Consider the following 12490-nt stretch of genomic DNA (forward strand, 5'->3'; position numbering starts at 1 on the left):
ATAGCGCCTTTAACATAGTAAAACGTCCCAAGGTGCTTCACTGGAGCGATAATCAAACAATTCAACAGCGAGCCACATACGGACCAAACGCTTGGTCAAAGAGGTAGGTTTTAAGGAGCATCTTAAAAAGGAGAAGAGAAGGGTAGAGAAGCAGAGAGATTTAAGGAGGGAATTCCAGAGCTTAGGGCCTGGACAGATGAAGGTACGGCTGCCAATGGTAAGGTGATAGAAATCAGGGGATGCACAAGAGGTGCGATGTTGAGGTAACTTACTTATCGAGGAAATCTGCAAATTTTCCTCTGCTCCCAAAGATAAAAAAGTGTCAGAATATCTATTTAACCATGCATTTATATTTTAATTCTTGATTAATTGGCTTCCTTGGCATGTCACTTCTGTGATCCCACCAGCTCAGGAACAATTATGTTCTACACGGCATTCAAGACTAGTTAATGCTTTACTCACATCATCTATTTCTCGAATCTAAGCGTGGCTGTCAACTTTGACCAAGAATACTTCAAAACTATTGCCAGCCATCAAATGATAAATCACATTAAATTACCATTCCCCCTCTCAATGAGATGATTGCTCTCACATGCAATAAACTTAAAATGACAAGATGTGTGATCAAGGGAGAAATACAAAGTAGTGAATCACAAGGCTATAATGTAGTTTCCTCCCTCAACCTCTCTCTCCTCCTTTAAGGTGCTCCTTAAAACCAACTCTTTGACCGAGCTTTTAGTCACCTGTTCTAATATCTCATGTGGCTCGGTGTCAAATTTCGTTTGATAATCGCTTCAAATCACTACAGCAGAATAAAGCGGAAAGATTCAATTGGCCCTAAATTCAATGACGATGACTTGTTTGGGTTTTCTTCCGACTTTGTGAGGAGCACACTAAGGATAATGGGGTATGACTGAATACAGTGACTGTTAATGAAAGGTTTCTCACTGGGTAAGGATGTAATGTGTTGTAGCACTGAGCCATACAGCTCACTTCCAGATTCAATACCTGGTCTGTGACTGTTAGCTGATCTCAGGAGGGATTTGAAAACAAGGATAACAATTTTAAAACCGAGGCGTTGCTGGACCGGGAGCCAATGTAGGTCAGCGAGCAATAGATGAACAGGACTTGGTGTGAGTTAGGATATAGGCAGCAGCGTTTTGGATGAGCTAATGTTTACAGAGGGTGCAAGGTGGGAGGTCAGCCAGGAGAGATAAAGTCAGCGGAGAAGTGGCCAGATCCACACCTCACATGGGTATCTGGGAAAGCATACTTGACCCAGTCACTGGGACTAAACAAAGCAGTTAGCAGAATTGCTTGTCTCGCAAACCGTATCATTTCGAGACAATGGGGTTTGTTAGTGCATTCCAGTAACATTCACACATATAATGTTGGGAAGGCTCAGTTCATTTGAGCACCGCAGGAGATAGCTGCTCGGCCCTCGCCCAGGAAGGCAGCAGTAGGTTCCTTTGGTAGCGCAACTAATCAATCCCGAGCCGGGGCAGGGTCAGAAGTCAAGTCTTTGCCTTTCTGTCAAGCAGGAGAAGGCAATCTGCAGAAGTTTGGAGCGGAAACAGTCAGAGAGAGGACAAGAAAGAGAGAGACAATACTCTCTTTTAAGGTTAGGGCCAATTCGTTGCAGGGGTCTGCTAGTCTACAGAGTGAATTTTAGCCCATTAACGGGGTAGAGTGGAATGCATTATTTTTTTCTGTGTTACTAGGAGCTTCATGGAATAGATGAAATTCACTGAAAACTATATTCTGTTCATTCACACCTCATGTAAAATAAACCAGCTTCTTAGTTTACAATGGGTCAAATTTTTATCAGGCTGCTTTCCAGAAGGAGAAATGCACATCTGGCCATGTGTGAGATTACAATATCCAGTGCACACAAGGGGTCTCATTGTTACAACCTCCCAGTTTACACTATTATATGACGAGATATTGGGCAGCAAAGGTAAACTCCTGACCACAGACCATACAGGGTCCACTCACAAGAGTGCCCACTGACACTGAACCCAACAGACTATCTAGTGCCGATCTGAAATTTATAACAGGTTTGGAATAAGAGAGAAGTGTCCAATCATTTGATCCAAGGCATTTGTCACCAATCACATTTGCTTATATTTTTCCTCTTTATAAACTTTAGCTTTGTGAAATTTCACTCTTCCCCAATGGTTTTCTTTTTGTTTTCTCACCTCTTTTTTTTATATAAAAAGTGTGGGTAAAAACATGGCGATTCCTTATCTGGGCGCTCTGCGCTCCTCCAATTCTGGCCTCTTGCACATCCCCAATTTTCATCGCTCCACCATTGGTGGCCGTGCCTTCAGCTGCCTAGGCCCTAAGCTCTGGAATTCCCTCCCTAAACCTCTCTCTCCTCCTTTAAGACACTCCTTAAAACCTACCTCTTCAACCAAGCTTTTGGTCACCTGTCCTAATATTTTCTTACGTAGCTCAGTGTCAAATTTTGTTTGATAATCAATCCTGTGAAGCGCTTTGGGATGTTTTATGACATTAAAGGCGCTATATAAATGCAAGTTGTGGTGGTTGTTGTGAGCCTAGATAGAGAGGGTCAGTAACTAATTGAACAGTGGGGATTATCACAACTGACCCTGGTTATGTTCTCACCCGACACCCAAACACAGGCACTTTCCAGCAAGGAACATTGACACTAATCAGGAGCAGCAACCCTGGCAAATCTCCACCCCTCCCCCCCCCCCTCCTTTTGGGTAGCATATAATGCTGAAGGCAACTATTGTATCTGCACCACCAGCTGATATCAGCTACATTAGGACAGATCAGGGATTAAAACTGGGACATTCCCAACCAGCATCTAAGTACCAGTAGGCAGCACTCTCACCTCTGAGTCAGAAGGTTGTGGGTTCAACCCCACTCCAGAGGCTTGAGCACAAAATCCAGGCTGACATTCCAGGGCAGCCCTGAGGGAGTGCTGCACTGTCCGAAGTGCCATCTTTCGGATGAGGTGTTAAACCAAGGCTCCGTCTGCCCTCTCAGGTGGACGTAAAAGATCCCATGGCACTATTTTGAAGGGGGGCTGGGGAGTTCTCCCTGGTGTCCTGACCAATATTTTTCCGTCAACCACTAAAAAACAGATTATCTGGTCATTATCACATTACTGCTGTTTGTGGGATCTTGCTGTGCGCAAATTGGCTCCTGCGTTTCCTACATTACAACAGTGACTACACTTCAAAAAATACATCATTGGCTGTAAAGCCCTTTGGAGCATCCTTAGGTCGTGAAAGGTGCTATATAAATGCTTTCTTTTACCATATCACACTGCATTTACTCAGGGAGCCATCTGGAAACATTTAACTATAAATACAAGTCAAAACTGCACACACAGCATCTACTGAAGCACAACTCAGCATAGATGGCCAACATAGTAGAGGTTCAATAAAGATTTTTTGGAGAAGGCAGTTCCAGAAACTAAACCAACCCTAAAAATCCAGTCCTGGGGGGATAATAACATTTTTTTTAAAAAAGAGTATGTTTCCTTCTAAGAGGTGGAAAAAAACAGAAATATAGAACAGGAAACTCAATCTATACAAATCATTTCCTCTTAAGTCACCATTGAAAGTAACAGCATATGCAGTTAAAATTTTGGTTGTGTGACTTCATAGAATCATACAGCACAGGAGACCATTCGGCCCAACATGCCTGTGCCGGCTCTTTGAAAGAGCTATCCATTCCACCTGCTCTTTCCCCATAACCCTGCAAATTTTTCCTTTTCAAGTATTTGTCCAATTCCCCTTTGAAAGTTACTATTGAATCTACTTCCACCGCCCTTTCAGGCAGTGCATTCCAGATCATAACAACTCGCTGCTTTAAAAAAATTCTCCTTACCTCCCCCTGGTTCTTTTGCCAATCACCTTAAATCTGTGTCCCCTGGTTACCGACCCTCCTGCCAGTGGAAACAGTTTCTCCCCCGTTTACCGGATGACTTGTCAGACCATCATGGGTGGATGGGTGGGAGAGTGAGGGGGATGGGTTAGATTGCTCCTCAAAGGGAACAATAGAGATGAAGAAGCATCAAGCCTGTTTCACAAGAGGGAGGGGGCAACATGAGGCTTACTTTAGTCTCCTTAAGTCTACATCTTTCGTCCTATCCCACCCTAACTCTGGAGGAAGAAGTCGAACTTTACCCTTACTTAAAAAATCACGTTTTCTCTCTGTTGAGATTAATTCTCTCTCCCCACACACACACAGCAGTCCCTCTCATACAGGAAGCCGCAGCTCCTGACATACCTTCGTTGCATCTGTGCCTTCAACATTCGGATTAAAGTTTCTCAGTGTGGGGGGGGGGAAGTTTCTTTACCTTCTTAAAACGTAGAGCTATTTTTTTTAAAAAGACACACACACACACAGAGGAAAAAGTTAAGATATGTCAAAGAGTTGCCAGTCATCATGGTTGGCAAATCTCTCGCAGCATCTTGTCCAAAGCCAATGATGTCCTCAGTGAAGTGAGTTAAGTTTTTTTTTTGGGGGGGGGGGGTGGATTTTCTGATGACCGCCTGTTGAAAGTTTTCCAGCCGCTACATCTCACTCTTCACCCTAAAGCTCCGCTTCCTGGAGTTTGCAGATTGATTCAATTTTCTTTTGTAACAAAATCCCAAACTTTTTGCTTTTGCTGCCCACACTCTCGCCTTGCGCCGAGTCAGCGGCGGTGTATAGGAAAAGGAAGTGAGCGGTGCTGGATTGGGTTAAATCAGCGACAGGAATAAGGTGGGGCTTCAGCTCGTCATCATCTACTTTTTTTTCTCTCTCTCTGCGAGTTATAAATCTCTTCCTTTTTGTTCCTTCCCCATTTCAAATGTGCATTTGCCGACCCCTAATGGACAACCTTGGAAAAACCAGCCTTGCTCAAACTTTCCCCTTCCCCCCCCCCATGTTCTACCACCGTTGAAATAGGAATTTAGTTTTATTTGTACTCATTTATATTGAAAGTTTAAACAAAATTACTTTAGCTTAGATAAGGCTCCACAGTCTCGCTCTTCATAGAAAAGAACTATTAGTATAAACCGGGTCTTGAGCACATAAACCAGGCCGATATTCCCAGTGCCAGTACTGAGGGAGCGTTGCGCTGTCGGAGGTGCCGTCTTTTGGATGAGACGTTAAACCAAGGCCCCGTCTGCCCTCTCAGGTGGAGGTGAATGATCCCACTGCACTGTTTCGAAGAAGAGCAGGGGCATTCTCCCCAGTGTTCTGGGGCCAATATATATCCCCCAACCAACATCACTAAAAATCAAATTATAGTATCATAGAATGATATAGCACAGAAGGATCTGGTCATTATCACTTTGCTGTTTGTGGGATCTTGCTGTGTATCAATCGGCTGCTGCGTTTCCTACATTGCAACAGTGACTACACTTTAAAAGTACTTCGTTGGCTGTGAAGCACTTTGGTACATCCTGAGGTTGTGAAAGGGGCTATATAAATGCAAGTCTCTATTTCTCTTCACACACACACACACACACCCCCAGACACAGAGGAACCCGTCAAACCAGCTGTGTGGAAATGTCAGTCTCTCTGGACTTACTGCACCCCCCACCATACCAATTTGCGCAATAGTCAGAAAACACTAATACTGCCAGGTTAGTCAAAAGTCAACAGCAACTCCGGACTGTGAACAAGATTGTGCTGGTACTGCCAGGAGTGGTTTCACCTTGCATTCCTTACAGCAGCGTAATTCCAAAGCAGCATGTCATCGCAGTAAGGTTGCCAACCCTCCAGGATTGTCCTGGAGTTTCCAGAAATTAAAGATTAATTTCCAAGATGTTACAACTGGATAGCCAGATGGTGAAGGACTGAATACTTTTAGTTGCTTATAAATTTTATTTGCTGGAATTCACATTACACCCATACATCCCTCTCCCCAAGCCTACTCCCTTTTTTTTGGAAGCCAGAGTTCCCAATTGCTCATGCACCTGAACACGGTCGGAGGCAGGAGGGTCATGTGATGAAACCTCCAGGAATACATCCAACCAGAGTTGGCAACCCTACACCACAGGTAGCTGCATCCTTTTACCCACCTTCGTGTTAAGTGGATTCCCTGTCTGTGTTGTGGCTTTGAGTTGACTGATCTCAGTTGGCACAGCAGATGAAGCACTATGATTGGCCAGAGCACCCCTGGCTACAGAAAGGGAAAAAAAAAGAATCGGCCAGTTTCCCTGCTCCTGGTCGCCATCCAATGATCCCTGTGAGAAAGTGTGCCATCTGTGGACATCCAAGTGAGATCAGGATTGGATTGGCTGTGATGTCCTTCATGGGGAACCAGCCTATTAACGTTCACTGTTGGAAAGGGTGCAGCGTAGATTGACCAAGATGTCAGGGGTGGGAAGCTATAGTTATAAGGAAAGACAAAATACGGGAGAAGGTTTTTTTTTGTGCAGAGGATGTTTGGAATATGAGATGCTTTGCCACAGGGTGTGGTTCAGGCAGAGATCATTGCATCTTTTAAGGGAAAAGTGGATAAACCTTGACGCAGATAAAGATACAGGACTGTGGGGTGAGAGCAGGAGCAGTGAGATTAGTTTTAGGTTGCTATAGCAAAAAGCCACCACAGATACTATGGGCCAAACTGACCTTCTTGTGTGCTATAAATTCCTATCGGTCTATGGTAAGGCTTGCATATGATGGTGGGGGTACAAGGCACCAGTAGAATGTTCCCCAATTCAACTTGCTTCCAGTGTGTAAATCTGGCATTGCAGATTTTCAATGGGAATAGAAATCGGGCAGTTTTTATAACGGCAGCCAATCCATAATACCAGTGGTTGTTTTGTTTGGAAGAAGTAAGGTAAAATTAAAGTTTAAGTGATAAATATAGAATAGGTGAAAATGGATGCAGAATTAAAATGTTTATCATCTTAAATGTACATTTTAAACCGTTTTAACTGCTTAATATTACAACAGTAAAACTATTCTTGATGATTCTTCAGTTCTTTACTGTAATATTAGCATTTGTTTCAATGTTGACTGTCCCAGAAGAGTATGGAGTTCCCTGGATCTGCGACAGACTAGTGGTTAAATACTCTGATTAGAAACAATCTGATTGCAATATTCCTGTTCACACGATATTTAATCTCATTTCTCATTGTCATTGTTAACAATTAATTATCCTTCATTACTGCATCTGATCTGACAAAAAGGAACATAGGAACAGGAGCAGGCCATTCAGCCCCTCGAGCCTGTTCCGCCATTCAATTAGATCATGGCTGCTCTGTATCTTAACTCCATCGACCCGCCGTAACCCTTAATACCCTAACAAAAATCTAACAATCTCAGTTTTGAAATTTTCAATTGACCCCCAGCCTCAACAGCTTTTTTTTGGGGGGGGGAGAGAGTTCCAGATTTCCACTACCCTTTGTGTGAAGAAATGCTTCCTGACATCATCCCTGAAGGGCCTAGCTCTAATTTTAAGGTTCTGCCCCCTTGTTCTGGACTCCCCCACCAGAGGAAATAGTTTCTCTCTATCTACTCTATCAAATCCTTTAATCATCCTAAACACCTCAATTAGATCAACCCTTAATCTTCTATACTCGAGGGAATACAAGCCCAGTCTATGCAACCTGTCCTCATAATTTAACCCTTTTATCATTTAACCCATTTATCTCCGGAATAATTATGGTGAATCTGAACTGCACCCATTCCAAGACCAATATATCCTTGTCTATTAAGGAACTCTATAGTACTATTTGTCTTACAACGTTACTTATGTTAACTTCTTTGGTTCCCCACCTCAAAAAATTTTGAGAAAGATAATTTGATCAAAACACTATTAGTTTCACGTTCTAGAGCAATGAAAGCATATTTTGGTTTCCTTCGAATACTTTCAAAAACAAATATATAGCTTTTTATTTAAACATGTATTATATAAAAGTTACCTTCTAAACTGAGCTGAGAATGTATCATTGCCAATATCTGCGTGGCAATGGATGAAACTGCCAGCAGTATTCCTGGAAAACTTATTACAGTTGATGGGGCATCTGGGAGTTGTGTAAATCACATAAACCCACGAGCGTGAATTTGGGTGGGCTTTACTGTTATACGCAACAAAAAAAATTGGATTACAGATGCATGTGGGTGGAAATCAGTTTTTCTGTTTAAGAAATGCAGACACTGTAAAACGGTAGAGCTGATTAGGTTTTAGACTCACTTTCGGAAGAAACCAATAAATCAGTCCTCAAGTCGGAATATAATGTCAATGTTTCCAGCCGTGTACAAACACTAATATAATAAAAAAATGTCCAATAGGTCTCATTTACCCAGGCAATTGCCAACGTCCCAGCAATTAAAAGAGAATGAAAAGAGGACAAATTAAATGTAATGAAACCTTAGTCTGTATTGAAGCAACAAACAAGAAATTTGCTAATTGTAAACAATTTTACAACACCAAGTTATAGTCCAGCAATTTTATAAAATTGCTGGACTATAACTTGGTGTTGTAAAATTGTTTACAATTGTCAACCCCAGTCCATCACCGGCATCTCCACATCAAGAAATTTGCTGTTCAAATACATACCTTACAATCGGGAAGGACAGTTCCAGTTGGCTTCAGGACTTGACAATAGCAGGTCGATCCTTGTGAGGACACAGTGAGATTTAGGCTCCAGCCTCCACCCACTTTCAATGTGTTTCAATGGAACAATTTAACCTTCTGCAACCGGCTGGTTTAAAACAAAAGATCTCTACAAATCTAAATTGTGTTTTTTTTTTCCCCCGCGATGATTAACTTCTTTATTTTCAAACACCCTTGTAAAAGTTTTCTCGCTTATTTTTAAATCGTTACAGCTCCTCACAACTTAACTGAGTTCCACTCCAGTGACTCTTTCGGGGAATAAAACTTTCTTCTCAGCGATTTCATTTCGCCCAAGCTGCAGGATTTTTGTGCCGTTCTACTCACTGCCCGTCCACTTCTTATGTCCTTGTGTTCCTCCCCTTCCCCCTTGGATAGGGGAGGAGAATTTTTCAGGGTCAATAATGTGATATTGTTCCTACATCTCCTGCCTCTGCCAACAGGATCTTACTAGAGATAAGATCCCCCTGACAGGGCACCGACTCAGGATGGAGTCCTACATCTCACTGATGCTTCCTCTTGCAAACCATTTCCACCCTGAGTAAACACACTACATTGCACGTGAACATTATTTTTTTTTAAAATAGTCATCCTGCAATTGCGATACTCCCATTGTGATGTACCAGAACTAAAGAGAATCAAATTAGCAGCAGATCTTTCACCCATAATCATTGCAAAGCCAGTGTCATGCTGGCTATTGGTTAAATGTGCCAGCTGTGGCTCAGTGGGTAGCACTCTTAGTCTTGGAGTTAGAATGTGGTGGGTTCAAGTCCTACTCCAGAGACTTGAGCACAAAATCTAGGCTGACACTCTCAATGCAGTACTGAGGGGGTGCTACACTGTCAGAGGTGCTGTCTTTCAGATATGACATTAGACTGATCCCCTGTCCGCCCTCTCAGGTGGATGTAAAAGATCCCATGGTGCTATCTTGAAGAAGAGCAGGGGAGTTCTCCCCAGTGTCCTGGCCAATATTTATCCTTCAACCAACACCTAAAAACAGATTGTCTGGTCATTATCTCATTTTTTTTGGGATCTTGCTGTGCGCAATTTGACTGCCGCGTTTCCTTCAATACAGCAGTGACAACACTTCAAAGGTACGCCATTGGCTGTAAAGCGCTTTGGGACGTCCTGAGGTTGTGAAAGGTGCTATATAAATGCAAGTTCTTTCTTTTTTTTCTTTTTACCTGTTGGGCCAATTGTACTGCAGATTCTGTGTCAATCTGATATTGGTTTTTACACTTTATCAATGCAAAAACTGCAGATTAACTGCGGTGTCCTCCTTTGTCTGTGCTGATAGAGTGGCATTGGTCCATTACCATCAGGGCAACTGCAAGTGCTCCCCAGAGAGGAGGGCACAACTAATAAAGAATGGATAGCCTGTGCAAATTAACAAAAATTGTGCTACTGTGGTAAGTTTAAAATACAATTTGGTCATTTTTTGCCCATTAAACAATTGATGTCACTGGTGACAGAAGACTTCAAGTGAATTAATGGATCCCATTTGGTCATACTCCACGGTGACCCAGAGACATACTGGCCATCAAAACATGGGCAGCCAGTCACGCAAACACCCTCCCTCCACAGTGATCTTTCACATACTGGGCTTGTGCACGGTGGATTTTGTCAGGCCCAGGATCAGGCCTCTTGGCCTGCTGGCCAAGGGTTGCCCATTTTAGGCCCCCTCTGGGAAATTGGACAAGGCGGAGCAGGAGCCAGGCCTGCTCTGCTCAGGATTCTTTAGCGGCCACCACCAAAACATTAGTTTAAAAAAAAATAATTTTAAAATATTGTTTCTATGGAGCCAGGAGGAGTAGGGGTGGTCCCCCGACTCAACAGTACCCGATCGGCTGTCCCCTCCCCTACTATTGCCGTCCCAAACCCCCCCGCCCCCCCAGCCCACTTCCCGGGACCGACCTCTGGGCTGCTGCCATCGATGCAAGCGGCCCCAAATTTTTTTTTTATTTTTTTATTCGTTCACGGGATGTGGGCGTCGCTGGCAAGGCCGGCATTTATTGCCCATCCCTAATTGCCCTTGAGAAGGTGGTGGTGAGCCGCCTTCTTGAACCACTGCAGTCCGTGTGGTGACGGTTCTCCCACAGTGCTGTTAGGAAGGGAGTTCCAGGATTTTGACCCAGCGACAATGAAGGAACGGCGATATATTTCCAAGTCGGGATGGTGTGTGACTTGGAGGGGAACGTGCAGGTGGTGTTGTTCCCATGCGCCTGCTGCCCTTGTCCTTCTAGGTGGTAGAGGTCGCGGGTTTGGGAGGTGCCGTCGAAGAAGCCTTGGCGAGTTGCTGCAGTGCATCCTGTGGATGGTGCACACTGCAGCCACAGTGCGCCGGTGGTGAAGGGAGTGAATGTTTAGGGTGGTGGATGGGGTGCCAATCAAGCGGGCTGCTTTATCTTGGATGGTGTCGAGCTTCTTGAGTGTTGTTGGAGCTGCACTCATCCAGGCAAGTGGAGAGTATTCCATCACACTCCTGACTTGTGCCTTGTAGATGGTGGAAAGGCTTTGGGGAGTCAGGAGGTGAGTCACTCGCCGCAGAATACCCAGCCTCTGACCTGCTCTCGTAGCCACAGTATTTATATGGCTGGTCCAGTTAAGTTTCTGGTCAATGGTGACCCCCAGGATGTTGATGGTGGGGGATTCGGCGATGGTAATGCCGTTGAATGTCAAGGGGAGGTGGTTAGACTCTCTCTTGTTGGAGATGGTCATTGCCTGCCACTTATCTGGCGCGAATGTTACTTGCCACTTATGAGCCCAAGCCTGGATGTTGTCCAGGTCTTGCTGCATGCGGGCTCGGACTGCTTCATTATCTGAGGGGTTGCGAATGGAACTGAACACTGTGCAGTCATCAGCGAACATCCCCATTTCTGACCTTATGATGGAGGGAAGGTCATTGATGAAGCAGCTGAAGATGGTTGGGCCTAATAAATTCATCTTATTAAAATTGCCAGCTGCCTATGGAGAGGCAACAGGCACTGACAGTGTGCCCAATTAATGTTAATCAGGCCCAAGACCCAATTTCGGGCCAGCCTCGGATCTGCTGTTACCTGAAAATGGGCCCGAAGCAATTTCCACCCCTATCTATGACTCTCGATACAAGAGCAATAACGCTTGCTCAGATTAACGCTGCTCTTATTCATAATCCCAGAATTCAGATCTACAAGACCACATTGATTTACAACCCCATTTCTTTATCCTAGCTTTTCCTTGTGGGACTGACTTGTGGACCAAGCTTCTCCATGACATCCTTCTGTGAACCGTTAACAAGAGTGAAGTGCACCATTGCCATGGAACACCTTGATACTGCACAGCACAACTCCTCAAATCCCTACCAAGAACTAATCAAAATCACCCAACCAAGTCATGGAACCTCAAGTGATAAAGTAGCCATGGGACTCACATAGTTTTCATATATATTTATAAGAAATGTCTGACATATTATCAAATGTAATTAAAAGGGCATATTGGAAATGGGATTGATGGTATGGGTCTAGATAGGCTGAGATGATCAAATAAACTAGTTGGGAAAAGTCATCAGAAAGACGAAGATGAATAAAACAATTCCAAAGGAGAAGGGGCAGAGTGAACGAGAGAAGGTGGTAGAAAATGGGGGGGAACAGAGGATGCAGTTGGGAGAGATAACTGAAGTAACAGGGAAAGCAGTGGGATTGAGTAATAGAGAGAGGGGGAAAAGGAGAGAAAGGGGGAGAGTAACAAAGACACAGGGAGAGAGAGAGACTTCTACAGATCCTATAAAGAGCAGGACTGAAGTAGAGTCCATCCAGACCTCAATAAGATCGATCAGTGTGGTGAGAGGACCGTGTCTGAACATAATTGGGAATCCCTGATGTGGGATGTACGGTTAGTTAGATATTCTGGAGTTTCATT

At 43.9% G+C, this 12490-nt stretch overlaps 1 protein-coding gene across 2 annotated transcripts in view; it reads right to left on the reverse strand.

The window, feature by feature from the left end:
- The window catches only part of cemip2 (cell migration inducing hyaluronidase 2), an 83842-nt gene extending 74935 nt beyond the window's left edge, over positions 1-8907 (reverse strand). The window contains exon 1 of one of the 2 annotated variants that reach the window (XM_067983537.1): positions 8540-8907. The gene's annotated coding sequence lies outside the window, so the exon portion shown is untranslated. Of the gene's footprint in view, positions 1-4266; positions 4677-8539 lie in introns of those variants that run through there. The other variant, XM_067983536.1, reaches the window with a different exon arrangement.
- Positions 8908-12490: the final 3583 nt, after the last annotated feature.

The sequence above is a fragment of the Heptranchias perlo genome, chromosome 4, assembly GCF_035084215.1.
Source record: "Heptranchias perlo isolate sHepPer1 chromosome 4, sHepPer1.hap1, whole genome shotgun sequence".
Classification (NCBI taxonomy): domain Eukaryota; kingdom Metazoa; phylum Chordata; class Chondrichthyes; order Hexanchiformes; family Hexanchidae; genus Heptranchias; species Heptranchias perlo.